Source organism: Zootermopsis nevadensis, unplaced genomic scaffold, assembly GCF_977971745.1.
Source record: "Zootermopsis nevadensis isolate Lab colony 2312 unplaced genomic scaffold, Znev_1.0 Znev_ptg000008l, whole genome shotgun sequence".
Lineage (NCBI taxonomy): Eukaryota > Metazoa > Arthropoda > Insecta > Blattodea > Termopsidae > Zootermopsis > Zootermopsis nevadensis.
In genome coordinates, this window is record NW_028259140.1 from 15,320,041 (window position 1) to 15,347,543 (window position 27,503).

The 27,503-nt window shown below is 41.3% G+C and overlaps 1 long non-coding RNA gene and 1 pseudogene across 1 annotated transcript; both read left to right on the top strand.

Annotated features, from left to right (window-relative positions):
* The first annotated feature begins 822 nt into the window (after positions 1-822).
* LOC147874514 (kelch-like protein 10 pseudogene) lies at positions 823-2,475 on the top strand (annotated as a pseudogene).
* A 20,145-nt stretch (positions 2,476-22,620) lies between these two features.
* On the top strand, positions 22,621-27,094 carry LOC147874515 (uncharacterized). Its single transcript, XR_015534058.1, has 3 exons — positions 22,621-22,781; positions 24,617-24,771; positions 26,852-27,094. It is a non-coding gene; the product is annotated as an uncharacterized LOC147874515 (long non-coding RNA).
* Positions 27,095-27,503: the final 409 nt, after the last annotated feature.

Here is a 27,503-nt window from a genome sequence, read left to right on the forward strand (position 1 = left end):
TCATTCTTAGGGAGAATCGTTCGAGAATTTGTGCTTACGTTAATCTGCTTGTGTTTTAAATAAATTTGCGGAGAGTTCTCGAAATGAGAAATGAATTTTAACCACGAGCCATTGATTCTGTCTTCCAAGAGACGTGTCTCACGTCTTGTTACGAGCTGTGCTCTCTTTCAGTTTTTAGACTATCAAATCTTTCCGTTTGTCTTGCACTGCAAATCCCTTAATTTGTAATAGGAAATTGTTTGCTGGTTGGTGATAAATTTTTAAAAACCGCGTAGAAACATCGGCTTTTCTTTTAAGTTGTTTATTGTCGGGAAAATCTTTTGACAGAACAAATAGATTTCATATTACGAACCGATCAATCAGTGGAATGTACAGCCTGCGATGTGTGTTGAAATATTGTTTGGCTTCAAAATATCTGTATTACTTGTTATATCCTAAGATATCTCTTGAAAGAGTCAAGGGTATGTAAGAAACGAGGGTGACCATTCTATAGTTCAAATGCTCGCTGCTTGCTTTCCGATTTTAGGTTAAATTCTTTTAAGCCTTCGCCCACTTTTGAGTCTCTCGCAGTTAATCCGGTCCCATTCGTAACCATTCTGAGAGTTTTTTAATTATTCAGGTAACAATAATTCATTCACCACATTGACAAAAAGATACTTTTATTTGGCTACGTGAGTCATAAAAACTTAAGAGTTTATGCGCATGACTTGCAATTTTCAGCTCACGGTTTTTAGTAATCGACGTTTTAGGACCCTCTTCACGACAACACTGAACACCAGTGAGGTGACTGATGTTTTCCTCCACGGAATTAGCTCGGAGGAGATGACCCAGATACAGGATTATGTTTATTTTGGCGAGGTGGACATCCGCTCCGACAACGCGCGTCAGCTGCTCGTGGCGGCTGAGTACTTGTGTATACCAGGCGTTATCGAACTCTGCTGCGACTTCCTCATGGACGAGATAAACGTCGACACCTGTGTCGGCATCATGCAGTTCGCAAGGTAATTGATGTTCATTTGTCATTTGCTGTGACGCCAGCCTTCGTCGCTGGAGCGAATCAGCTTTACTCAAGAGAGCAGCCGAGTGCCGGGTCTGAGATTAAAGCCTCTGACTGAGGACTGGGCAAATTATAAAGCGTTGTAGGTTGGGGCAGTTGGAGTGTCTGTAATTTAAATATTCTGATTTAACTGCATATGTTTTGATCGTCATTAATACCAGCAGATGAATAATTTCACCACGTAGAACATTAATCGCGATCTATTGCAGGGGCATAATTAAATCTGTCTTCCTCTAGAATTTCTTTTCTTCTTTCTTTCTCTGCGGAATTCATTGCTTCTTACATAATCCTTCCAATATCAAAATCAACATTTAACCCCACATCTTTCTGCATACAGTAAAACCTCTGTTGACCGAGCCTCGATTATCCGATTCCCGCATTAAGAGACCGAATTTCAACCGGCGAGAGTGTTTAAAGCGATGTCCACGCGGTACAGTTCATTGATCTAACCTCGCCCCAGATTTTGCTGATTATTATGAACACTTCTGAACATTTAGAGAATTGGTTATCATCGGGCAAAGACAAAGACCAACCCGCTGGATCCCGTAGATGCTCAACTCTGACTCCTTCTTGTTCAGGACAACGTAGCAAGTAAATCAACTGACATCGGCAGAATCACACCAGAACCTCCAGTTCATGCAATGGACAGATTGACTGATATATTCACTCTTTTAGTTGCGCTCACGAGTGACACTCGCCGTCGGCTGGTGCGTGCGATTCGCCTGCATCATTCGCTAGCGACTAAAATCTGTATTGAGTCTCAATTTATTTGTTCAATACCATGTTCCCCTTCTACCCCGCTCATCAGACACGTGGTTTCCCCATTTAGTCCTGTTACACGAGGTTTCACGGGAATAACACACGCAGTTACCAAAACGTCGTTCCGCCAAGGTTAAGGCCAGAATTCAAAATTCTACACTCCTCACCTCACTGCCTTCTTCACTTGCGTACGCCGTGCCCTTGTTTCAACCTATAATCTTAACAGGAAGACAAGCGGGCATTGTCTGGGAACCTTCAGAGCCGAAAACATTCTATTTTGCCACGGTTAAACGGATCGTCTCTCACCGTTGCCTCTCCACGTGTCTGCTCTCAGTCTCGCTCATTCGGGCTTCAAGGGCTAAGGCAAAAACTTCAGACGAAATACTGTGGTGTGCAAATAGTTAAAAATCAAGTTATTGCTTCAGTATTTCAATGTGTGAGAGTCCGAAGGAGATCGATTTTCAGTCGGCTCTTACCCTCGCTGTCGCAGGTTTCATTTTATCGCCTACCTCGAGTCTCACGCTCGTCGCTTCGTTCTGAGCCACTTCGTGGAAGTGTCTCAGCAGAGCAAAGAACTTTTGGAACAGTCTGTAGAGGAGCTGCAAGAGATAATCGAGGCCGAGAAACTGAACGTGAGGGACGAGAGAGTTGTGTGGTAGTGCATTCTCCGGTGGATCAACCACGAGTCGGACAACAGGAAAGGCCACATCGCGGACCTTTTGAAGAACTTCAGACTGGGATTACTTGACGAAACATTCTTCAAAGAGAAGGTCAGTATGCCCCTGAAATCGAGGATGTTTATCGGAAGTGAAGCCCGCATTTTAAATTCGATATTCATACGTGTTCATAAACAATTAATGCTAATTGTGAGCCTGTCGCTTAGTCACGTGTAAGCCCGTCTGTCTGTCTGCAGTTCCAGCTCGAGAACGTCTGAACGGATGTTCATTAGACTTAATACTGATGAGCTATAACAGAATCTGTTGACACATTCAGATTCTGGTTAAAATCTTTCAATAACAACTACTGTCCGCAGACCAGGAGAAAATCCCTGCAAGGGGAAATCGTTTCTGGTCGGTGCGGGGGGAATGTTTACTACCTGGTGGACTAGAGGGCTGCTATTGGTGGGAAGTGTGATACGTCAGAGTTTAATACTACTACACACAGACTGAAAACATCAAGCAATTAAGAGTAGCGTGTAGTGAGTGCACTTCTAATGTGTTCTGCGGGTTTTGCGATAATATTCTAGATTAAATCGCTGTGCCTCTGTGAGGTAATCTTAAAGCTGTACACATCAGAACACATGAAAGCCTGTCGTCTGTTGTTCGTTCAGTGGTTGTGGAACGAATGCTTATAGGATGGGTCGTCACTCACCGCGAAATCTTGCGCATGCGCGTATATCGAATTTACTCGTGGTCTGAGGATTATACACAATGATTTGAATGCCTTATTCGGCGCAAAATTTCTGCGTAAGAAATCTCCAGATTAACTTAGTTGCCATGGTTACAATAACTACCTGTGGAATGCCGCCGGTAACACGCTCGAATGTGTGTGTTTGTGCAAAACAAATATTCGATTCGTCCTTTTATGAAAAAATGTGGTTTGAGTTAGTAATCGTCTTTTATTCACCGTCTTTAAGTTTGAAAGTCCATCCGAGCTACAATCTTTGATTGAAGTCTCAGCGTTCATTAAGATCCATTGCCTGTTTCAGTTCAACTACAGCATTCAAACGTCCACTCAGCTTGAGTAGGAAAATCCTCCAACTGATAAATTACGTCTTCCGGCGCATCGTTCAACTTAACAAAAGTTTCTACTGCCATAAGAAGCGGGTCTTAGCTGCTATAACAATTTCAAGCATCTCAGACGATGAACACTTAGCATGATAATCTGTAGCTGATTGACCACATAGAGACAACAGATATCCGAAAAGTTCAGCAAGAAGCCTTCGTTCTACTAAACTAACTAACTAACTAGATGGCTTACCGAACCCGAAGGTTCATCACCGAATTAACCAAAGCCCTCCACCGGACCCTGTCCTGGGCCAACAAAATCCAGTTTCCTTCAACTCCTATCTCCCATAGATCCCGCCTGAGATTATCCTCCCATCTACGTCTAGGTCTCCCCAGCGGTCTCTTCCCTTCAGGTTTCCCAACCAGTACCCGGTGCACACCTCTTGTCCCATCCATGCGCGCTACATGTCCCGCCCATCTCACTCTTCTCGACTTAATCACCCTCACAATACTGGGGGAGCAGTACAGATTTTTAAGCTCGTCATTTTGCAGTTTTCTCCCCGCCCCATCGTCTTCCCTCTTAGGCCCAAATATCCTCCTCAACACCCGATTCTCAAACACCTGCAATCTGTGTTCCTCCCTCTGAGTGAGAGACCATGTTTCGCACCCATACAAAACAACAGGCAAGATTATTGTTTTGTATACTTTAATTTTCAGGTTCTTAGAAATCAGACGGGAAGACAAAATATTTTGGACTGAGAAGTAGCAAGCATTTCCGGAATTTAGTCTCCTCCTAACTTCCTCACAAGTATCATTTTGATTTGTTATTGTTGTTCCCAAATATTTGAACTTTGTAACCCTTTCAAAGGATTTATTAGCTACCCTAAGATAATTTTGCCCGCCTGTCTTCTGATGACGAGATACTAACATGTACTTAGTTTTTTCTGAATTTACTTCCAGCCCCACTTGTCTACCAGCCTCTAGTAAAACTTCTGCGTTCCTCTTTATTGTATTTATATCGTCCCCCAATAAATTAACATCATCAGCATATGCCAATAGCTGATGTGTCCCGTTCAATTGCAAACCCTCCTGCCTACCTTGGACCTTCCTGATGGCGTATTCTAGCGCAAAGTTAAAGAGCAAGGGAGACAAAGCATCTCCTTGTTTTAGACCGTTCTTGATGAGGAATGTCTCAGATACATATTTACCTACTCGAATTTTGCTGCAGGTTTCATTTAAGCACATTTTTATTAGACCCACTAGCTTCTTTGGTATACCAAATTCAATAAGAATATTATATAGCACTTCTCTCTTCACAGAGTCATAGGCTTTTTTGAAATCTATAAATAACTGATGTACAGTCCCACCGAACTCCCATTTTTTCTCTAGTATCTGACGAATGCAAAAGATCTGATCAATCGTTGATCTGTTTCGTCTGAACCCACACTGATGATCCCCAATAGTTTCATTCGCATATGGGGTTAATCTTGCCAAAAGAATGTTGGATAGAATTTTGTATGAGGTTGATAGCAGCGATATTCCTCGGTAATTACCACACTCAGTCTTGTCCCCCTTCTTATAAATAGGAATAATTATGGATTCCTTCCATTGATGTGGCATCTCTTCCTTATCCCAAATTAACTGAATAAGCTTATGGATCCTCGTATGCAACCCTTTGCCACCTGCTTTAATTAATTCGGCCGGAATCTGATCAATTCCTGGAGATTTATAACTTTTCAACTTCCCAATGGCTAGTTCCACTTCATCTAAGCTAGGTTCTGGCACCAACAGTTCAGCTGTATGCATTTTAATCTGTCTAATATCACCAGTATTATGAACATTTAAGAGCTCGCTAAAGAAATTTTTCCACCTATTCACAATTTTTATTGGATCTGCAAGCAAATTGCCACTATCATCCTTTACCAAATTAGTCTGGGGTTGATATCCTTTCTTAAAGTTATTAATGCCTCTGTACAGGTCTCTGATGTTTTTTTCCTTATTATTTGTCTCAAGTTCAGCAATTTTGCCCTTCAGGTATTCCCTTTTCTTAGTCCTAAAGGTTCTACTAGCCTCACGTCTCACGTTACATAGATTATCCGCATTTGTTTTGTTTGGGTTCTGCAACCATTGAAATTTTGTTTGCTTCCTTCGATCTATTAATTTTGAACATTCTTCATCAAACCACGGTTTATTTTGCTTTCTCCTGTAGTATCCTAGTTTCTCTTTTGCTGAAATTTTGATGCAGTTTCTGACATTTTCCCACTCCCTGTTGATGTCCACACTTTCATTATCCTCATTTGTCTCTAAAATTTGAAACCTATTCGAAATTTCAACTTGATATTGTTCCTTTGCCTCTCCCTCACTTAATTTTTTCAAATCAAATCTTTCTGTGTCAAAATTTTGTTTAGTTCGTCTACTTACTGAAAGCCGCTCCCTCACTTTTGCTACCACCAGATAATGATCAGTGTCGCAATCTGCTCCTCTGAATGATCTCACATCAATTACATTTGTCTGCCTTCTCTTATCTACTAAAACATGATCTATTTGATTGTGTGTTCTGCCATCTGGGGAAGTCCAAGTGTATTTATGAACATCACGGTGTGGAAATTTTGTACTTTTTACAATTAAATCTTTTGACGTAGCGAAGGTCACTGCTCTGACGCCATTATCATTACTAAGTGCATGGAGACTCTCGCTGCCTATTGTGGGTTTGAAGACATCCTCCCTCCCAATTTTTGCATTGAAATCTCCTAGCAGAATTTTCATGTGATACTTGCCAAATGTATCAAATACTGATTCCAATTCTTCATAAAAGCTATCCTTGATATCATCGCTTTTGTCTTCAGTTGGGGCATGAACATTAAGGACAATGATATCGCACCAACGTCCTTCCAAAATTACGTAAGACAACCTGTCACTAACAAATTCTACTCTCTTAACTGCTGCCCTAATTCTGCTATGAACAAAAAAACCCGTCCCTAGCTGATGATTGTCATTCCCCTTTCCATAGAAAAATGTAAAATTGTCCACTGGGATCGTGCCCTCCCCCTCCCATCGCACTTCCTGCACTGCCACTAAGTCTAACTTATAATTCCCTAATTCCCTACACACTGATTTCAGTGCCCCAGCCCTATAGAGGCTCCTAATGTTCCAGGTACCAAATCTCATGTCCTTTTTCAAATGCCGTGGTCGTGCCAAAGAGTCCGTCCTGATCCGAGGCTTGGTTGATTTTTTCGTAACACATATTTTTTTTAAAGGTGAAAGGTTGTTAGCCCTACACCCAACCCCCAACCTGGAGGACCAGGGTATCACTCTTAGTCTAGCGCATCTCCTTAGACCTGTCCGGCTTGGGTGACCCTACCATGAGCCGAAGCTCAGGCCGGCATAGCCCTAAGGGTCATTTGAGCACGCAAGCCTCCTCACCCGGCAGATTGCCTTCGACAAGGTGGTGATACCTTCGAGAAGGCCTTCGTTCTACTGCCAAGAGTAAATTACCCGAATGGCTTCAAACTCATAGACAGCTCTAACATTCTAATACTTTAAACGTAATCTCACTAAGCAGCTATATTCTTTCATGCAATTCATCATGCGCTTTAACCCCAGAGAAGAAATGTTTCTACTCTAGGTCAAATGCCCTGTGATTTCAGACACTCACCTCTTACGAATACGTGTGAACAATCGCACGGATTCATGAAAATGTTATCTGCTTCAAATGTCTTTACAATTTGGCATTCCTATCTAGTAGTTTGAACACTTTAAGAGAACCACCTGATGATAACTAATTAAGGTCGAAACATGCAAAGGCTCATAGTAGACATCAAGCCCATAATCACACGCTGCTCTGTTGACGGGCCTTCCACCTATCCACCAACATGCAGAAGGTTGCCTTCCTTGAATCTCGAAGCAACTAATTATCATAATTTTCTTTCGATGCTACGTAATTTTGACAATTAATTAAAGTTATCCAATCAAAAAGAATGTGCATCTCGTACGGGAGAGACGAGAAATAAATTACAATTTTGAATGTAAATCAAAATGCAGCCAATAATGAAGGATTTAACTTTCAGTTGAAACACATTTCAATATTTTTCTCTAATATCGATTTAATCTTGATTTCGCTTCTCTCCACAACCCGTGCATTTGTTAAGAGCATCGTTACATAAACCAAAAAACATGTTTTTCCTGTATATGCCATAGTCTATTTCGGTGAGTTCAGAACCAAATTAAGTGTGAATTTATTGTTTCCTCTGCAATGGAACATTGGGATCCCTTCCTAAAAGATTTTAAGGTCCACATTGAACTGTTCAACAGGTGTCAGAGCACCCGTACGTGACGGAAAAAAGGCGTAGAGACCCGTGATCTCGGAGACGCTCAAATTCCTGGACGACGCGAAAAGGTTGTCGAAGGACAACAAGAACCTCGTGACACCAAGGATTGCCAGCCCGCGAAACCGACGATACATTCTGTTTGCTATTGGTGGGTGCCGCGACGGAAGTCCGACAGATGTGATCGAAGCGTACGATGCACAGCAGACCGGTGGAGTGTGGTGAGTTGCACTAATTTCTACTCTTACCGCGGCTTGTTAAATGACGCCTCCGAGAAAAACTACTTTTCCTTTTTCTTGCTAAACTTAATTACAAGGACCTCTTAGCCTCTTTTTTCGAGTTCTTTTATTTCCATTAAAGTAAACGCTTTTTTAAGAAAAGATTCAAAGACATGAATTAAAAATAAATCAATAAATATATTACAGAAATGCTGAGTCTCATGTACAATATAAGTTATAATAGAAATCGACGAAGGATGTGAAGTTTTCCTTAAATACCGTTTATAATAAGCGTCCTACTTCAATTGTCATGGCATCCTGTCTGCTGATTTTAGACATCGTTGATCGTCAGTGGATTTCAACGGAATAAATGACGCACTGATCAGGGTCGATGTTGGCCATCTGCGTGGTAACGCCTGGGGTGGGGTGGGGGACATACTGCCTCCAGCTTTGCATCGATAAAACCCAAAACACCAACATCTGTCTTTGCCAAAGTACGAACCTGAAATGTCACCTGTTGATCAGAAATTAATTCTACGTTTGTCTGTCGAACTTGACGAGAGCTTCTCTTCGGGTCTTCCTGTTTCCACCTACGCTCCAAGTTAATTTCTCGCGGTCTTTGTCGAGTGCCTCCCTCCACGGGGTAGCAATTTCGGTCCGCTGTTGGGGGTTGCACCCCTGCTCCGGTGGTTGGTCGCTTGGACTCTAATGTAAGGACTTCACTTCAGTAAACCGAATGATCCAAAGAAAAATAAAACCATGATCTGTTCTTCCTGTGCAGGTGGAGGGGGTCGACTCGATCGGTCCGCGAGCCGAACATGGCACGGCAGTAGTCGGTTTCGACATTTACGTCATCGGAGGTTACGGCGGGGGAGTCTTAAGCTCTTGTAGCTGCTTCAACGCTGTTACGAAGAAATGCCGCGAGGTGGCGCCTATGCATGTCCGAAGGTAAGATACAGAACGGTAACTAAGGCACTCCTTGGAACAGAGTCCTTCTTAAAAAGTTGATAGTCGCTCTCTTAGTCAAGATATTTATGGGGGAAGGGGCTGTAAAATTGTATCACTCACATAGACGAGCATCGTGCAAATTGTGAATAGGTCGAAGAACTTTTGAACAAAGTTGGTTACAAGAATGCGATTTGCTTGTTAATTCAGTTGAATTATGATTCAACAATGACGAGGGATCAATTGCGTTCAACGAGAGTAAATGCATCTGAATCAGCAATAAATGAGCATAGCAGAGCGTGTTCTTTTTCCGTTTCAGATGCGATTTAAGTGTGGCAGTTCTGCGAGGTTCCGTGTACGCCATGGGCGGTGTATTTTTTGGTATGAATCAGAAAACGGCTGAAAGATACGACTGCAAGGCGAACCAGTGGTCTTTTATCGCTCCCATGAACACACAGCGAACCAGTTCATCAGCGGCTGTGCTGAATGGTACGTAAATGCTGTGAAACAGAAATTTCTGAATTAGTACAGAAGGCGAGGCGTCTGTCTGTCCGCGTGTGAGAACGCAAGAAAGTTTGAAGGAGTCGCTGGATTTGAGGTTCTCACGGCGGCGAGTAAGAAGATGGCTGTCGTTTGGCTTCCGCCGACGTTTCAGACGAACCTTATGCCTTCATCTTCAAGGCATTCCTCCTCGCTCTTGATCTTAGTCTCCCTCACTCCATCGTCCCATATTCTTTTATTATCCCTTTCTTTTATCCGTGCTACGGACTTCGTTATTTCACAACGACTTGAAGTTCTGAGTGCGTGATGGTTTCTTCTGCTCTCGTAAGCTGTCCCTGTGCGTCGTCCTCTGCCTTATTAGTGTACACTACAAGTGAATGCAAACAACCATCAAACTATCGAATTGGCTCTCAAATAATGCAGATGCAATATGTTTTTGAGACAGTTAATAATCTCACGTAAATAGCGCATTGTATTATAAATGTAGAGCACCTTTTAGCAGCTCGTACCGTACATCTCTGGTACCAAATTTAATAAAATTCGTTTCACAGACGATATAACTTACCATCATTTCCGTTATGCATTAATTTAATCACTTTTCTGTTTATGTTAAATTTTATCAGTTAAACTAATTTCCTCCGACACGCCGATGGTCTGCTTTCGAAACAAAGAAACAGATGAACAGAAACGGCCGTGTCTGTGCAGTTTCTGTGACTCGTAGGGGGACTTAAGAGATTTACAGATTTAAGTACGGATTGTCCCATATCTGTGCTCTGCATGGACCAGTTTAATTATAGCTAATTCGTTTTTGCAGACAAAATATACGTCGCTGGTGGATTTGACGGTAACAATCTTCTAAACTCGGTGGAAGTTTATGACCCGGACACCGACCGATGGACGTTCGTCGCTTTCTCGACGTGCCTTCCATTCTTGCGTCGCGTTCCACGGCTGTCTGTACGCCCTAGGTGAGAACTTTGGACATTCTGAGTGATGCTGCTCTTTCCTTTCAGAACTTGCTATTGTGAAATGTTTTCATGGTTTTCTCTGAGTGACTGAGATTTTATGAACAGAATTTTTCTCCCGTCATCACAGAGTTTGTTTGTCAGTAATTTTATCCCCGATTCGTGGTTTCGATTACATTTTCCACAAAGAACACTTAACTAACTAACTAACATCGCACAATCTCTTGTGGTATCCAAAGTAACGTAAGCCCCATTTGTCACACAGTCTCAGTTTTAAAGGTAAATATTTTGTTCTTGTAGCAAGGAAAATTCAGTTTGCCGTTCTGTTATCCCCAAAAAGCCGATGGTTTAAAGCAGTCCCTTCGCAGTCTTTGCTTCAAGTACGAAAATAAAATTGTAGCTGTTCCTGGTGCTAAAACTGACAATGCAAGAGGGAATGAAATTTCTTTGTTTTATTTTATTCATTCGTTCCGTTTACGGAATAACAAATTTTAAGAGCGTAAAGACGGACGGAGTGTGAAGCATCTCTTAAGCACTTTTAGTTCTACACAGAGAAAAGAACTCGAAAATTTTATGCTTATGAAAAGGCGTAACCTTCTTTTTGAAGGGAGGATAATCTCAGACGGGATCTAAGGGAGATAGGAGTTGAAGGAGACTGGATTTTGTTGGCCCAGGGCAGTGTCCGGTTGAGGGCTTTGTTAGTTCGGTGTTGAAACTTCGTGTTCCGTAAGCCGTCTAGTTAGATAGTTAGTTAGTTAGTTATATATCACATTAAGAGCTTTGTCATTTTGTGTCGGATCTCAACAGGCATTTGTACAACAAAGAAACAAACTGAATCTATGGAGTCTTAAGTCCTGTTTGAGAATCTAACAGTATCCCTGGTAATCAAATGCTTCGCCTTTTAAGAAACACAAAGATTCATGTCTGTGTTTACAAGACCCTGCCTCTAAGCCACTTCCACAAACAGCTGTAGACAATCCACAGCTTCATTCTCCACCCTCTAACATCCATTTTAATATTATCACAGCAACGCATAGGTTTTACGATTAAAAAGTTGCACTTCTTGTCTCTGCATGTGTTCTACATGCCCCGCCCAATTCATCATCCTCGATCTGACAGCCTACAATTTATTAATTAGTGAAGAGATCTATAAAGCTTCATATTACGCAGTTTTCACCATTCCCATGTCAGTAACTCTCTCGCAGGACCAGATATTCTTCTCAGTATCGTGTTTCCTCTCAGTCACTCTCAGTTGATGTGCACACGCGTCGGTATGAAGAAAAATCTGTAACAGCGACTGACTGTTTTTCAGGAGATGGACTCCATCCAAATTCTGACCGAAACATCGATCATCCTGAATAAGCTGAGAGAGGAGAACCTCTTGTGTGACGCGGTGCTGAGGTTGGAGGACGGCGGCGTCTTCCGAGTCCACAGAGTGATTCTGTCGATGCGCAGCGAATATTTCAGGTTTGTTTATTTACTGACGTGGTTTATTAACACGTGAAATTAGGACACAAAAGACGTCAATTCGAATGTGAAATGTTTTATTCCCTTTGATGCAGAAACCTGTAATTTTATACGGCTGAATGTCTTTTGTTATTCGTTCATTGTCATGAAATCTCACGGCGGAGAGGAAGAAGAAGAAGAATGTCTTCAGGACGTTGCGCCGTAGAAACTGAGTGGCATTTCAGACGTACTTCCTGCTTTATTTCCTTGATAGAGGCAGTAAGCACGTCTGTAACGTCCGATAATTTCTACGAGACAACATCCCAGAAGACGTGGGTGGTTCTTTGTACTAATTTTTAAGTGCGGTTGTACCAAGGTGACAGTCAATCGATCTGGAGGGAGAAATAGAAACAATTCATTTCCAAAACGTATTCGTTTTAATATTTAAAGACGACCGACAAAGTCCAGAAGAAATTTGGTACTGCCCGGAACATTGTGAGCCGCTGTCTTAAATATAAAGTCAAAGTAAAACCTAAAACCAATTTCGGGCGTGCATCGTTCTTTGTTTCACCCGCTCGCCATGTTGATGCACTGGAAATAAGCGGGACCTGTAACAAACAAACAAACAAAACGAGTTCTGTAAGAACGGCTCGACAATCATACATTGGAAGTAAGAACACGAACGCAGAAAACTTACCTGTGCTGTTCGTTGACTCCGTGACTCATCTTTTCTGCTGTGCGCAGGCGCAGAGTTCAGTAGCCATTTATGATGGCGAACAGCTGGGAACACGAATTGCTCACTGCAGTTGTCCGTTTTGACAAGCGACACGACTGAAGGGCATCCACTTCGGCGAACGAAAACGCGGAATCATCGACTGACATTTATCGAGCTTTTACGACGTCGCAATAAGATCGGAAATGAAACGAGAACACGAAATTCAGATTTGTCGCGCTGGAATGACGGTTCACTGAATCGAAGAACTAAACGTCGGAAATGAGGACCAAACAACGTTGAACCTCTCTCATTCATCTTTATTCTGTCACTTACTTTTACGCGCGCGCAAGGAGTTCGCCGTCCTGTAAAAAAAAGAACAGCGACACGGATTCGCGGCCCGGAACAACACACGAAACCAAAGCGCGTTATTACGTCGGCGAAGTTTTCGTCGTGTAAAATCCTAACTCGGGCGCGAATTCCGCGATTCTCGCTGACAAACGAAACGCAAAATGTTCGTGTAACTGATCTGCGTTCGATAACGCAGAATTACGCTTTCTTAAAAAAAAACACAATCGATGTCTTTCTCTAACGTCGAATAACCTGTAATTGTGTTCACAGAATAAAACACACAACAAAACATAATATTTCTCTTCAGAATTCCTGATAATAAATAACCTTACAGATTCAGACAAATCTTTCAGCACTGAAGCGAAAGACTGAAGAACCAAAATACGTATTTTGGCTTTACTGAATCTTTTCCCTTGCAATGCGATTTGTTCACAGGAAGAGAATGCAAAAGTTCTTTTTGTCTATACAATACTTTTATTTTCCGTCGTTTCACAAGCTTATTGTTAAAATCACAAAAAATTTCACATAAAATTGTTACATTTTTATAATTGACGACATGTTTCGATATACAATTCTATCATCGTCAGGTCTATCAAAATTAAAATTAAAATCTGGTGTATCTGTTGCTCTGCTTTTATTGATTATGTTTTTACCCGTTTTTGATTTTATTACATCTCCAGGCTTCTTCCATTTAATTTTGGAGATTGCGCCTGGGTGCCTATATCGGGTTGTGTGTGATGTGCGTGTCCGTTGTTATTGAAAGGCAGACAGGAACTCAACTTAAGATATAAATTCTTTTTGTCTGTCTCTCCTTCTCGCATTGATTTCATTGGTCGTGCCGACCGAACCAGTCAAGTTGTGCACCCTGTGATAAAACAAAACACACAGAAATATCAAACCCTCCTAACTGAACGTCCATTGCCATGGACACAAAAGCTAAGTTCACGCGACCTTACATGGGCACCTATCGGGGAGGGCAGGGAGGACTTTTACAAACTATAAAAAAGTATAAAGTGCACAGGGTTGCCAACTTGACCTTTACTTAACATGCCCTCAGTCGTGGCGGGCGCCGCGTCAAATACAAGTTGCCTGGCACGGACCTACGTGGTTATCGTTGGCAACCTGGGGCCTGGCTGCTCTGATAAGACCGTGCCGATGCTATGGCGTAGAAGATCTGCCGCGAGCGCCCAGCCCATCCTCCAGCGGATGGGTCCTCGTCCACTAGGGGTTCGGCCGACACTGGTTTTCTCTTAACTTTACTGTTTGCGCGTTGCTCCTCTTGCCATGGTCCCTGGTTCGAAGTCTCTCGCTGGCACAACACAACACAACCACAAATACTCAGAGGGCCGCTTCACTCACACACAGACTTTACACTCTTTCGAAACTCTGAGGCAATCTTTACTGAACACTAAACACTAAACACTTCCAAATCCCTGACGAGTATATATTCTCTTATATTTCCTGGTTAATCCAAAATCATACCGCAATGACCAGAGCCTGCCTGTCTCTAATACACCGCGCGAGATAACTACGAAATTTCGACATATCTGTTAGTTCGCGATGAATGCGTACGCCATCGAATTCGGCAAGTTATATGATCGTGTAACATGGCCTTTTAGTGTGAGAACATCACAGGCATGAATAAATCAAAATGGTTACGATTGGCTGGGCATTTAGACAGCATACATAACACGTTGCGTATAAAATATAAGCTGTGGGGGTTGAGGAGGCTCTTCAATGGACAGACAACCAATTTTAAAAAGATTTGTGGCTGATGTCTGCAAATCTCAATTTAAGAATAAAAAAACAGTTTTGGTTTTCCGTGCTCCGTCCACCACTGGTTGCATTCATAAGCTCCTCTGATCAATAACCTCCTCTTTGCTTGGTTTCGTGATTTTATTCAGTTTCACATAGCGAAGACGGCCGTCCGACGTTTGGTCAAAATGAATTATTTAAAGCTGCCGTTTCAAAGTTTTGATTCCGGGTCCATGGAAACATCTTTTCTAGCGCAGAACAAATTTGAAAACTAAGGCAACGCCTACTTAAGTTCATACTCTACAATAACTTAAATTATTCTCGACTCGAAGCATGATGATATAACAACGATATATCAGTTGAAGGAGTTTCATTTATTTCATTCATTCCTGTAATTACATGAAGAAGGCTACGCCCAAGGAATTTGAAACCTAACACAAAACTTTGACACGAGCTAAGGGGCCTCGGAGTGGAGGAGAATATTATTAAAACGGAGTTAAGATCCGAATTTAAGTTAAATGGTTCGGACTAGGCGTAAAATTTCGGTTTTTCTGGTGACGAGAATTAACTTCCGTGTTCTTTTGTGGCAGTGAATTTCCCGAAAACGTTCTAATGTATGAAGACGTGGAAGAGAATCGAGAAGTTGGAACAGGGACAGAGAGCCTCAGCGTCGAGATGTAAATTAATTAAGAGCTCTTATTGAAATGTCAGGATAACATAACACCTGATATGGAAGCTGTGTTCAACATTTGCAAACTTCACTGTGGTAATCCTGACCGAAACTTCTGAACAAAACACCTTAAACAGAAGGTTCTGTCCAACTACCCATCGCACGTAACATATTTGGCGACATTTTTAATATTATCATACTACTCTTTATAATATTCCTTGAATTTGTGAGTGGGGACGCCTTTGGCCCCATTTGCTTATTGTCTTGAATTCGATTGAAGTTCATTCTTTAAAATTTGTCCACATTCAAAGAAGCAACACGAGATCGTACAAATCATGAAAAGTTAGTGTTCGCCGGCCATGCACACAGAAGGAAAGAATTGTTATGTTTATTAGTGAGTTAGTCATGCAGAAAGAATGCTAATTTGTACGATTCGTGTGTGGAGTCTTCCATCAAATAATTTTATATCAAAATCTGACGTCACGTCAAATTTTAATTTACGTGACGTCAACAGCATCGGATTTGACAGTTACTGCTCTTACTCAGTCACTACCCAACAACCTTGGCTATAATGGGGAATAATTTGTTTGTGCAGGCTAAAATGTTTCAAGTTTTGTACAAATCCTGAACGCAATGAACCGAACTTTTTAAACGCATTGCAGTTTAGACTTCGTAGCCTAAGTAGAACAAACGACGGGAAATTACGAGGAGATGAAAAGTGTTCATGGTTTCCTATCCTTGAAGATGAAATAGTGAAAGAATTCCTAGGGACTCTAGGGATAATGGGAATATTTTACGTGAGAGTAGAGGAAAAGCTGCAAAGATGTAACAAATCATTTAACGTGTCGACGTAAAGATAAAATGCAACGTAGTTTGAAGGGGTGGAATGGTGCAGACATCCTAAGAAATGATTTTCACATTCCTCAAGTGCAATTAGCTTTTTCATTTAATCACAGGGAGACAATTGTCCGTCATTCTATTGCACGCATCCCAAATCTGAAACATCCCAGGATCAGCAAAATAGTGCTCGCATCCTTATGCAGCTTCGAAAATAAAGTATAATATAAGACACAGTGACTATTTATGCGGTGAGAAACTGGATAAAAACACGAAACCTTCTGTTCCAGCTCGGGAATCTATCCGAGAGCCTTCCGGATGCAACAAGCAGTGAGCCGAGCGAGGTCATTTTACGGTAATGTCACATGTAAATAGCTGATTATAAATATGAAAACAAAACTAATTAATATTAGCAATGACATCTGAGTGCACCGTAACCCTATTTGACTGAAATGTACTCATCAAATTATATGAAACCGAACTGACATAATATAATCACAATAATTATTTAAGTAAGTGCATTTAAAATTATTTGCATAAAAATATGACAATAACTTTACAATGGGACCACTGAATTTTTAGACTAAATCATAAGAATGACAATCAACAGTTAATTTGATTCCCAAACGTTCGCCAGAATTTTGTAGACAATCTTCTAGAAACTTTGCAGAACTCATTCATTATTAATATGTAATATGATTCCCGCGCTATGTCACTATGTATCCCTCCGCTGTTACTAACAGAGTACCCAATGTTTCAAGCTTTTCAGCACAAAAGCATTCGTCCAAAACGCAAAATGTAGGCGTTTTTGACACTGCATAAATGCCATTGACTAAGTCTCGCGTCGTAAATAATCCAAACACAAGAGAATTATTGAACATACATTAACTTGAAAACATCCAAGTTTCCCAATTAAAATCTGAGGGCCCACAAAATTGAGCCATCGTAGGTTTAGCTTCATGAAATTCTGTAGCCAATATTCAGTCTTTGTATAAATGTATTCAAATACATTAGGACTGTTCTCGTCACGTTATGAGCTCTAGGCTTGACTGTAAAACAAACTACAGAACAGAATGCTTCTTGACAACGTAATAGTCGCTTTGCTATTCAAGAAATCTGACTCCATAGACTTCTGGAAAAGTATTCTAGACTTCCGTGGTTTGCCCTATTAGATCACAGCGCAGGGAGCATTATATTTGTTATTGAAGCTGAGAACACAAGCAACGAACACACTAGGGCAGTGAAGCCTCTGTCTTGCTGCTACGGGTAAGGTCAAGCAGCGACGCGCGGCTTGGGCGCTGGGGGCTGTGGAATGGGGTTCGTACTCGGCAGGTTACTGTTTTGAATCCAAGCCTGTATGCTCTGCTGTTGTACTTAGTTACTGTGTTTTATGCGGAAACTCTGGATAATAAAGACAGGTGGATGGACTATCGGACAGATACATAGATAGAGATCTGCTCTGCCATAATCTTAAGCCTTAGAGCGGGTTCGAAACATTTATTACATGAATAATCATCCCCTCATACATAAAAAGTAAAGATCGAAAGAGGTGTGTTATACATCTAACGCACAGCATATTTTATTTCAACGACAATTAACATGAAACACCCTGTTTCAGCTCAAGGTTCTTTTAAATGAGGGGGGGGTGGAGGGGGTGGAGTCGCATAGGGTGTGTCACCAAGCAGGATACCACAGCTGCAGTTTTAGTAAGTTCACTGTGACAAGAAATTCAGGAACGCTAAAATTGTTGAAATAACACGCACGTTGCATTTGGCACTCATGGTCAGTTACGTCGTAACTCAGTAAAGTCCCAAAATTTAAAAAGTTTGCTTACCGCATTTGAAAGTTGAACAGCGAACGAAAATTCTGACAGCGTGCAGAAGCCTGTCGAAATAACCGGCTCTTTTTAAATTCTAAATTTCGAATGTCTTTTGAAAATCAGCCACGACACCTGATAAAATAACTCCACCCCACAAAGCATTCTTGTACCCAATCGGTAATAGTCTCCACAAACCTCTAATTAGATCACGTGGCTAATAAAATATGCTCGTTACGGAATGATTTTCTGGATATGGACACTTGTTCTCGAGTCTTAGCTCTGTCATCTTCTTCTTTTTATCTTGAAGTTTCATTTTCACTTCTCGGCCTCTTAAAGCCGGGTCCACACTGACGCCCACTGCCATAATATAACAGCGGAAAGCGAAAATGTGAACCCAGGTTTGTGCCCGAAATTTTTAACAGAGTAATGTTAATGAAATTGACCATGTTTCATACCCATACAAAACAACAGGCAAAATTTTTGTTTTGTATACTTTAATTTTCAGGTTCCTAGAAATCAGACGGGAGGCCAAAATATTTTGAACAGAGAACTAGCAAGCATTTCCATAATTTAATCTCCTCCTAACTTCCTCGTTGAATCGTTTTTGTTTTCCCCAAGTATTTGAACTTTGTCACACTTTCAAAGGATTTATGAGCCACCTTAATGTCTTTCGCGTCCATCTCGGCGTCCGCTACGACGTGGCTGGACGCACACTGCGTCCCATCTTGGAGAGTTACGTAGCTGGTGGGATATTTCGGGTTTTCTCAGGGATTCTTAATTAGCTAAGCGAATCGGTAGGCATGGACTCGAGTCTCATTCGGTGTCATAACCTGCGTGTTCGTTGATCTAGAAATGTTGATCCCGCGTCTCGCAGTCCAATCCTTGATGCTTTGTGATCCACGGCACATGCTTGAGATGGCTCCCTCGCCTCTTCCGGGTCTCCCACTGGGGATTTATTCTCATGGCCGTGTTTCCGTCGGTCGGTCTGACATGGGATCGTATCGCTCGCCTCATCCGTGGCTTCAGAGTAATGTTCTGTCCTGGGTGTGACGTGAGGCTATGACGTCATTTACTAACCCACGTGGTATTACCACCTGATCGGGGCAATGACCTCCCGCTCGCCGATGTATTAAGCCATCTTTGTCAAGGTAAAACTGACCTTTGTCAAAGTTATTTCTACAGACAATCTGACAAAACCAGTCGCCATGCTTTCCCAACTCAACGGGTCCTTTTCCAGGGTCGCGATGTGTCGACTTAGGGCGTCTACATACTGGATAAACTTTCTTGGGCGGAATTCTGCTGTGAAATCTAAGAGACTTTTACATTAACCGGTAGTTGGTGTCTGAGAATTTATTTAGATGATGCTCGTTAGTCAGATCGGGATACGAACTGACGATAGCTTCGGAAGTGACGTGTGGCCCACACTAGAACTAAAAGTTCTAATTCACTAGAGCTCAATATCTGTTCGTGTTCGTGTAACTGTCCAGAAGCACAGGCCATGGGTCTTTCTTTATAGCCTTTTCGCGTACTTTTCAGGAGTAGAACTGAAAATCATCAAGTCATCCGTGTAGCAGTAGACCTCCCAATACTTTATCCATCAGGGACTGAAACATCGCATAAACCAAAACATAAGCGATTATATTCGTAATGCCCAAAGGGTGCGCCAAATGCAGTCTTTTCTTTGTATTTCTCCGCGATCTCCACTCGCAAAAATCCACTGAAATAATCCAGCACCGAGAAGTAACGGCCTCCATACTAAGACGCCACCGTGGGGAATGCCTGAAACTTGGTTAGTGCATTTACACCTCTAAAATCTTTGCACACTCTCCATTTGTGTGCGCCATCCATACTCCTTTTTGGGGTCAATGTGGCGGGACTTGTCCATGGACTATCAATCACTTTCACGTATAATAACTTTTTCCAACAAATCTTGAGTTTACTCTTTCGTAACATCTCTTAAAGCGTATGGTATCTTATTCGGAGGTTTCCGTATCGGCGCTGCATTTCCTGTATCTGTTTTACGAGTCACCACTTCAATACTCCATAATTTTTATAGTTTACTGTCCTAAATATTTACAGAAATTATTATATTAAAAGCATTTTCCGTTTTCTGTCGCTCCTCTGAGTGCACGTGCACCCTTCCAAAGTCGCATCACGAGTTCATGTTGCTTGAGGCGCCTGCAGCTAGCAAATTTCAAATTAAAACTTAATAGAAATTATTTGCTATCATGGACATTGCTTCAAGTGGCAGAACTTTCAGCGAATGCGTCGTTAAATTTCTCATGCTGTTCGACAGGAATATAGCGATGTATGAAGAATTGTGGCTGGTATGCTATTTCAAGTTGTTAGACTCGGAATAGAAAATTTTTTCGCATAAGAAAAACTCGTGCAATTTCGCGTTTATGCTTTTAAGTGCCTCGGGAATTAAATAATCTGGGTCCTACAATCTATTCGATGTAGGTCCGAGACCGGTTGTCCTGACTGAAGTTTTACGTGGTTTTATTTATTTCTTTCAGGCACATTCTGTGATAGTACCGGAAACATTCGAGGTTAAAAACCGAAAGTGACAGAGTCTCAGCGGCGTAACATTGTCTATTTTCATGATCTGCTGGGGTTTGGTACCGTAGAGGCTGAAGATACGACTTTTAAGATTACCGCGTGTTTATTCGTCTTTTACAGTTCATGCGACACCAATTAATAACCTCGTTTGAATTCATGTGATGGCCATTAAAAGGGTATTAGAAATAAGACCGTACTTTCGCTTATCAATAGTCGGCGTTTGAATTCAATCCTGCTTGAAGTAACTCGCCATTGGTCATCTGAACCCGTACAAATGGAATCCCCATCCTCGCAATCTTTGAGCATCAGACATTGGATTCAATTTACGTAATTTACATTTCCCGTTTTGACCGGCTTTAACAAATTTATTGAAAGTTTTGTAAAGAGTAAGACGTCGATATTTATCATTCAATTCGTCTCTCAAGGCAATGTTAGTTACTTTATGTACGATGTGACATTTTATGTTCTAAGGTCTTTAGGTAATTTGGGTGGTACTTTAGCTCTAGACACCGCGATATTTTATCAATACGACGCTCCGAATGATTTATGCACTTTTACAAAATGCAGACCGCAATGTAAAACTCACGTTCATATTATCATCTTCTCAGTGCCTTGAACTTGAGGTCGCCGACAGGAGGTTTGGCTTTCGGAATTCCGAGAAACGCTGCGTCCTTTTTCTTGTTTTGGATAGATGCTAAAACTTTTCCCTTCAACAAACCTTGTTGGACTCTAAGTATTGGTTTTCTTGAGGTCTGCTCCTCCGACGCGAGGCTGCTACACATGCAGAGCATCTCCAGTGCCAACGCGGAGATCTGACTGCCCGCCGTGTCTCTACGTCTGTGAGCTGGACTCCAGAGATCCAGATCCATTTTAAGTTATTGCATTATTTATCAGCCGCATAAAAACTTAGGTTAGGTTACAATTATTCAGTTTAATTTAAACAAATTGAAATACTTTTTTGTATATTAAAAATGTGTGAGTCTTGTGGAAATGTCGGTGAATCAAATAGGAACCTAACAAGTCAGGACGAAATCATATGTTCAGTTGTTGGGCTTTAAAAGCAAGAGCGATACAAGTCTCCGTTATAACATAGATTTGAACCAACTTCAGAGGCGAATACATTTCCATTGTCTACGCCTGAACCGCGAAACATGGGTCCCTCAGGCCCCCGGAAACATTTTCCCTGGCGCAGGGGTGATGGGATTAACAGGCCCGGGGCCTTAAAAAATTATTTTCAAAATTAATCAAGTAAAATAAAACCCGATGTTAGTTTTAAATAATAAGGGCAATGAAATTTAAATTCCTTCTTTTAGATATTCCCAGTATTTTTAAATGTATTTCGTTCTGATCAGGAACACATTCTATATTAATTATTGACTTCTTCCATTTATGATTGAATGTAACCAAATTATAAGTTAAGAGTAATTATCTTTGTTTTCACTTAAAATTGTTCGTTATCGGGACTTTTTACATATTCTGTTCTTTTAAAACCACGACGTTACGGAGGGTGGTTCTGCCTCCGTCTTCAATTGAGAGGTACTCACTCTGCTGGGTCCCTTAGATAAAGCTAGTCTCTATCACTGAACAGACGATGGAAAAAGTCCTGATAACGAACAATTTTAAGTGAAAACTACCGTCGTCAAAACCCTTTAGAATTGTATCTTTGTGTTTCTTTTAAACTACCAATAATGAGTAAATATGAACCGACAATGGTCAGCCTTCATGTGAACACCTGCGTGCATAACAATGCAAGAAAAGTATTGGAATTTCTAACTCACGCCTGCAACAATCTTGGCTGAGCATGCCATAAGGATCTTTTCTCGTTTTTTATGCATGCAGTATAATAGCCTGAATGAAACTTATTGCACTCCATTCCTTTACCTAAGAAAGTAATTGTTACGTCACCTGTTTACTCGGCATTGTTGTGATTCATTATTGCCGTCAACAATCTGCTTTTGTTATTGCGGAAAGAGCTGAGCTGTGAATCGCTTGTGGAAGAAGTGCGTCGTACAGTAGACAATTTTGTGCTGCTAAAAACGTTTTAGAATATCTGCCCTCTACTCTCGCCATTTTAGATTTGATTAAATTCATCTTTGCCCGTGGTCGTCGTGGTCTCTTACAACTGAACAAAGTTTGAGGTAAGGGATTCCAATTTATTATTAATGTTCATCACATTTCATGTTTTCATCTGCGTTTGTGAACTCGTGTAACAGAATTAGGCTTGTCTTTTTTAACACATTTTCAAGTAATATAAGATTGACTTCTGTTTGTTCACGGCATCATTGATAATAAAATAATATTCCAGTAGGCAATTAACATTTTACAATTTTAAAAGAATAAAAAAGAGTTTCGTAGCCCAAAATCTTAATAAAAAAAATGGATCTTAAGAAGTGGGGTTTGTATTCTGAATAATAATTCTAACGCTTTACATCTCTTGATACATCGACATTATTAAAGCGTTTTAGGAAACTGTGAATAATTTTTATTTCATTTTTACAAGCCTAATTAACGATGAATCTCCCTCTCATTATCTCCTACATCAGAAGATTAAATCCGGGGAATGATTGCTATTATCGAGTGCAAAGAATTTATGGGTGCAAAACATGGTCTCTCACTTTGAGAGAGGAACATAGACTGAGGGTCTCTGAGAACAGAGTGTTGAGAAAGATGTTTGGACCCAAAACGGGGGTGGGGCAGATAATAGAGAAAATGCATGACGAGCTCCACACTTGATGTTGTTAGAGGGGGTGAGCAGGGGATGGGTGTTTACAAGTTATTGTGGAGATCTAGTCGTAGATGGGAGGATAACATTAAGATGGATCTTACGGAGATGGGCCTCGATGGAGCGAACTGGATGCAACTGGCTCAGGATAGACCCCTTGACGGGCTTTTGTGCACACGATGAAGAATCATTCTTGTTCAGTAAAGGATGTGGGCTATTCTTTGACGAGCCGAGTAGCAATCGACTTTTCACAGAATATCTTGCACATTGCAGTTTGTGAGTAGCGTGATTTAGGCTTGATCTACGCATGCGTTAGAACAAATTAGGGTTTTTGTGACTGTTCCCAACTGTAATTCTCGCGTTCGTTTGATAAATTTAAATTCCATTTTGTGCTCGTGGTTTATATAAATTTGTAACTTAGGCAGGAAAGACCATAATCACGTAAGCTCTTAAGCACTTTTAGTTCTACACAGAGAGAAGAACTCGAAAATTTTATGCTTATGAAAAGGCGTAACCTTCGTTTTGAAGGGAGGATAATCTCAGACGGGATCTAAGGGAGATAGGATTTGAAGGAGACTGGATTTTGTTGGCCCAGGGCAGTGTCCGGTTGAGGGCTTTGTTAGTTCGGTGTTGAAACTTCGTGTTCCGTAAGCCGTCTAGTTAGATAGTTAGTTATATATCACATTTAGAGCTTTGTCATTTTGTGTCGGATCTCAACAGGCATTTGTACAACAAAGAAACAAACTGAATCTATGGAGTCTAAGTCCTGTTTGAGAATCTAACAGTATCCCTGGTAATCAAATGCTTCGCCTTTTAAGAAACATAAAGATTCATGTCTGTGTTTACAAGACCCTGCCTCTAAGCCACTTCCACAAACAGCTGTAGACAATCCACAGCTTCATTCTCCACCCTCTAACATCCATTTTAATATTATCACAGCAACGCATAGGACTCTCAAGTGACCTTTTCTTTTCAGGTCTTACGATTAAAAAGTTGCACTTCTTGTCTCTGCATGTGTTCTACATGCCCCGCCCAATTCATCATCCTCGATCTGACAGCCTACAATTTATTAATTAGTGAAGAGATCTATAAAGCTTCATATTACGCAGTTTTCACCATTCCCATGTCAGTAAATCTCTCGCAGGACCAGATATTCTTCTCAGTATCGTGTTTCCTTTCAGTCACTCTTAGTTGATGTGCACACGCGTCGGTATGAAGAAAAATCTGTAACAGCGACTGACTGTTTTTCAGGAGATGGACTCAAACCAAATTCTGACCGAAGCATCGATCATCCTGAATAAGCTGAGAGAGGAGAACCTCTTGTGTGACGCGGTGCTGAGGTTGGAGGACGGCGACGTCTTCCGAGTCCACAGAGTGATTCTGTAGATGCGCAGCGAATATTTCAGGTTTGTTTATTTACTGACGTGGTTTATTAACACGTGAAATTAGGACACAAAAGACGTCAATTCGTATGTGAAATGTTTTATTCCCTTTGATGCAGAAACCTGTAATTTTATACGGCTGAATGTCTTTTGTTATTCGTTCATTGTCATGAAATCTCACGGCGGAGAGGAAGAAGAAGAAGAATGTCTTCAGGACGTTGCGCCGTAGAAACTGAGTGGCATTTCAGACGTACTTCCTGCTTTATTTCCTTGATAGAGGCAGTAAGCACGTCTGAAACGTCCGATAATTTCTACGAGAAAACATCCCAGAAGACGTGGGTGGTTCTTTGTACTAATTTTTAAATGCGGTTGTACCAAGGTGACAGTCAATCGATCTGGAGGGAGAAATAGAAACAATTCATTTCCAAAACGTATTCGTTTTAATATTTAAAGACGACCGACAAAGTCCAGAAGAAATTTGGTACTGCCCGGAACATTGTGAGCTGCTGTCTTAAATATAATAAAATGTGAGAAGGAATTTCGTAATACATGTAAGACTTGAGGTTTTCACGGCGGTGAGTCTGAAGATTTCCGTCTTCTGGGTTGTTTCGCTGTGTAGTCTGGTCGATGTTAACCAACGTTTCAGAGGTCATACTGCCTCCTTTATCAGGGTGATGAGTATGAAGATTTCCGTCTTCTGGGTTGTTGCGCTGTGTAGTCTGGTCGATGTTAACCAACGCTTCAGAGGTCATACTGCCTCCATCATCAGGGCGATGAGTATGAAGATTTCTGTCTTCTGGATTGTTGCGCTGTGTAATCTGGTCGATGTTTACCAACGTTTCAGAGGTCATACTGCCTCCTTCATTAGGGCGATGAGTATGAAGATTTTTTTCATCTGGGTTGTTGCGCTGTGTAGTCTGGTCGATGTTAACCATCCTTTCAGACGTCATACTGCCACCATCATCAGAGTATGAAGATTTCTGTCTTCTGGGTTGTTGCGCCGTGTAGTATAGTCGATGTTTACCAACGTTTCGGAGGTCATACTGCCTCCATCACCAGGGCGATGAGTATGAAAATTTCTGTCTTCTGGGTTGTTGAGCCGTGTAGTCTAGTCGATGTTAACCAACGTTTCAGAGGTCATACTGCCTCCGTCATTAGGGCGATGAGTATGAAGATTTCAGTCTTTTGGTTCGTTGCGCTGTGTAGTCTTGTCGATGTTAACCAACGTTTCAGAGGTCATACTGCCTCCATCATAAGGGCGATGAGTATGAAGATTTCTGTCTTCTGGGTTCTTGCGCTGTGTAGTCTGGTCAATGTTAACCAACGTTTCGGAGGTCATACTGCCTCCGTCATCATGACGATGAATACATATATCATTGTTAGGAGAAAATCTTTCGAGAATTTGTGCATACTTTAATCTGCTTGTGTTTTAAATAAAGATGCCCTGGGTTCTCGAAATGAGGAATGAATTATAAGCGTGGGCCATTTTTTTCTTTTTTCCAAGAGACGTATCTCACGTCTTGTTACGAGCTGTGTTTTCCGACAACCAAATCTTTCCGTTTGTCTTGAGCTGCAAATCCCTTAATTATGTAATAGGAAAATGTTGTCTGGTTGGTTATGACTTTTTAAAGTCCGCGTAGAAACATCGGCTTTTCTTTCAAGTTGTTTATAGTCGGGAAAATGTTTTGACAGAGCAAATAGATTTCATATTTCGAACTGTTCAATCAGTGGAATGTACAGCCCGCGATGTATGTTGAAATATTTGCGTTGGCTTTATAATTTCTGTAGTAGTTGTTATAACCTCAGATTTCTCTTGAAGGTGTCAAGGGTATGTAAGAAATTCTATAGTACAAATGTTCGCTACTTGCTTCCCGATTTTTAGGTTAAATTCTGTTAAGCCTTCGCCCGCTCTTGATCCTCTCGCAATTTATCTGGTCCCATTGATACTTATTCTGGGAGTTTTTGAAGTATTCAAATAACATGACTTAATCCACCACATTGACAAAAAGATACTTTTACTTGGCCACGTGACTTATAAAAACTTAAAGTTTATGCGCATGACTTGTAATTTTCTGCTCGCCGTTTCTCCAAATCGACGTTTCAGGATTCTCTTCACGACAAAACTGCACACCAGTGAGGAGACTGATATTCTTCTCCACGGAGTCAGCTCAGACATGATGACCCTGATACTGGATTATGTTTATTTTCGCGATTTGTACATCCGCTCCAACAACGCTCGTCAGCTGCTCGTGGCGGCTGAGTACTAGAGTATACTAGGCGTTACTAAACTCTGCTGCGACTTCCTCAAGGACGAGATAAACGTCGACAAGTGTATTGGCATCCTGCAGTTCGCAAGGTAATTGATGTTCATTTGAAATTTGCTGTTTCGCCAACCTTAGTCGCTGGAACGAATCAGCTTTACTCAAGACAGCAGTCGAGTACCGCGTCGGAGATTAAAGCCTCTGACTGAGGACTGGACAAATTATAAAGCTTTGTAGTACGGGTCAGATCTGATTTAACTGCGTATGTTTTGAGCGTCATTATGACCAGCAGATGACTAATTTCACAATGTAGAACGTTAATCACGATCTATTGCAGGGTCATAATTAAATATGTCTTCCTCTCGAATTCCTTTTCTTCTTTCTTTCTTTATCTGCGGAATTCCTTGTTTCTTCCATAATCCTCCCAACAACAAAATCAACATTCAGTCCCAAAACTTTCTGCATACTGCAAAACCTCTGTTGACCGAGCCTCGA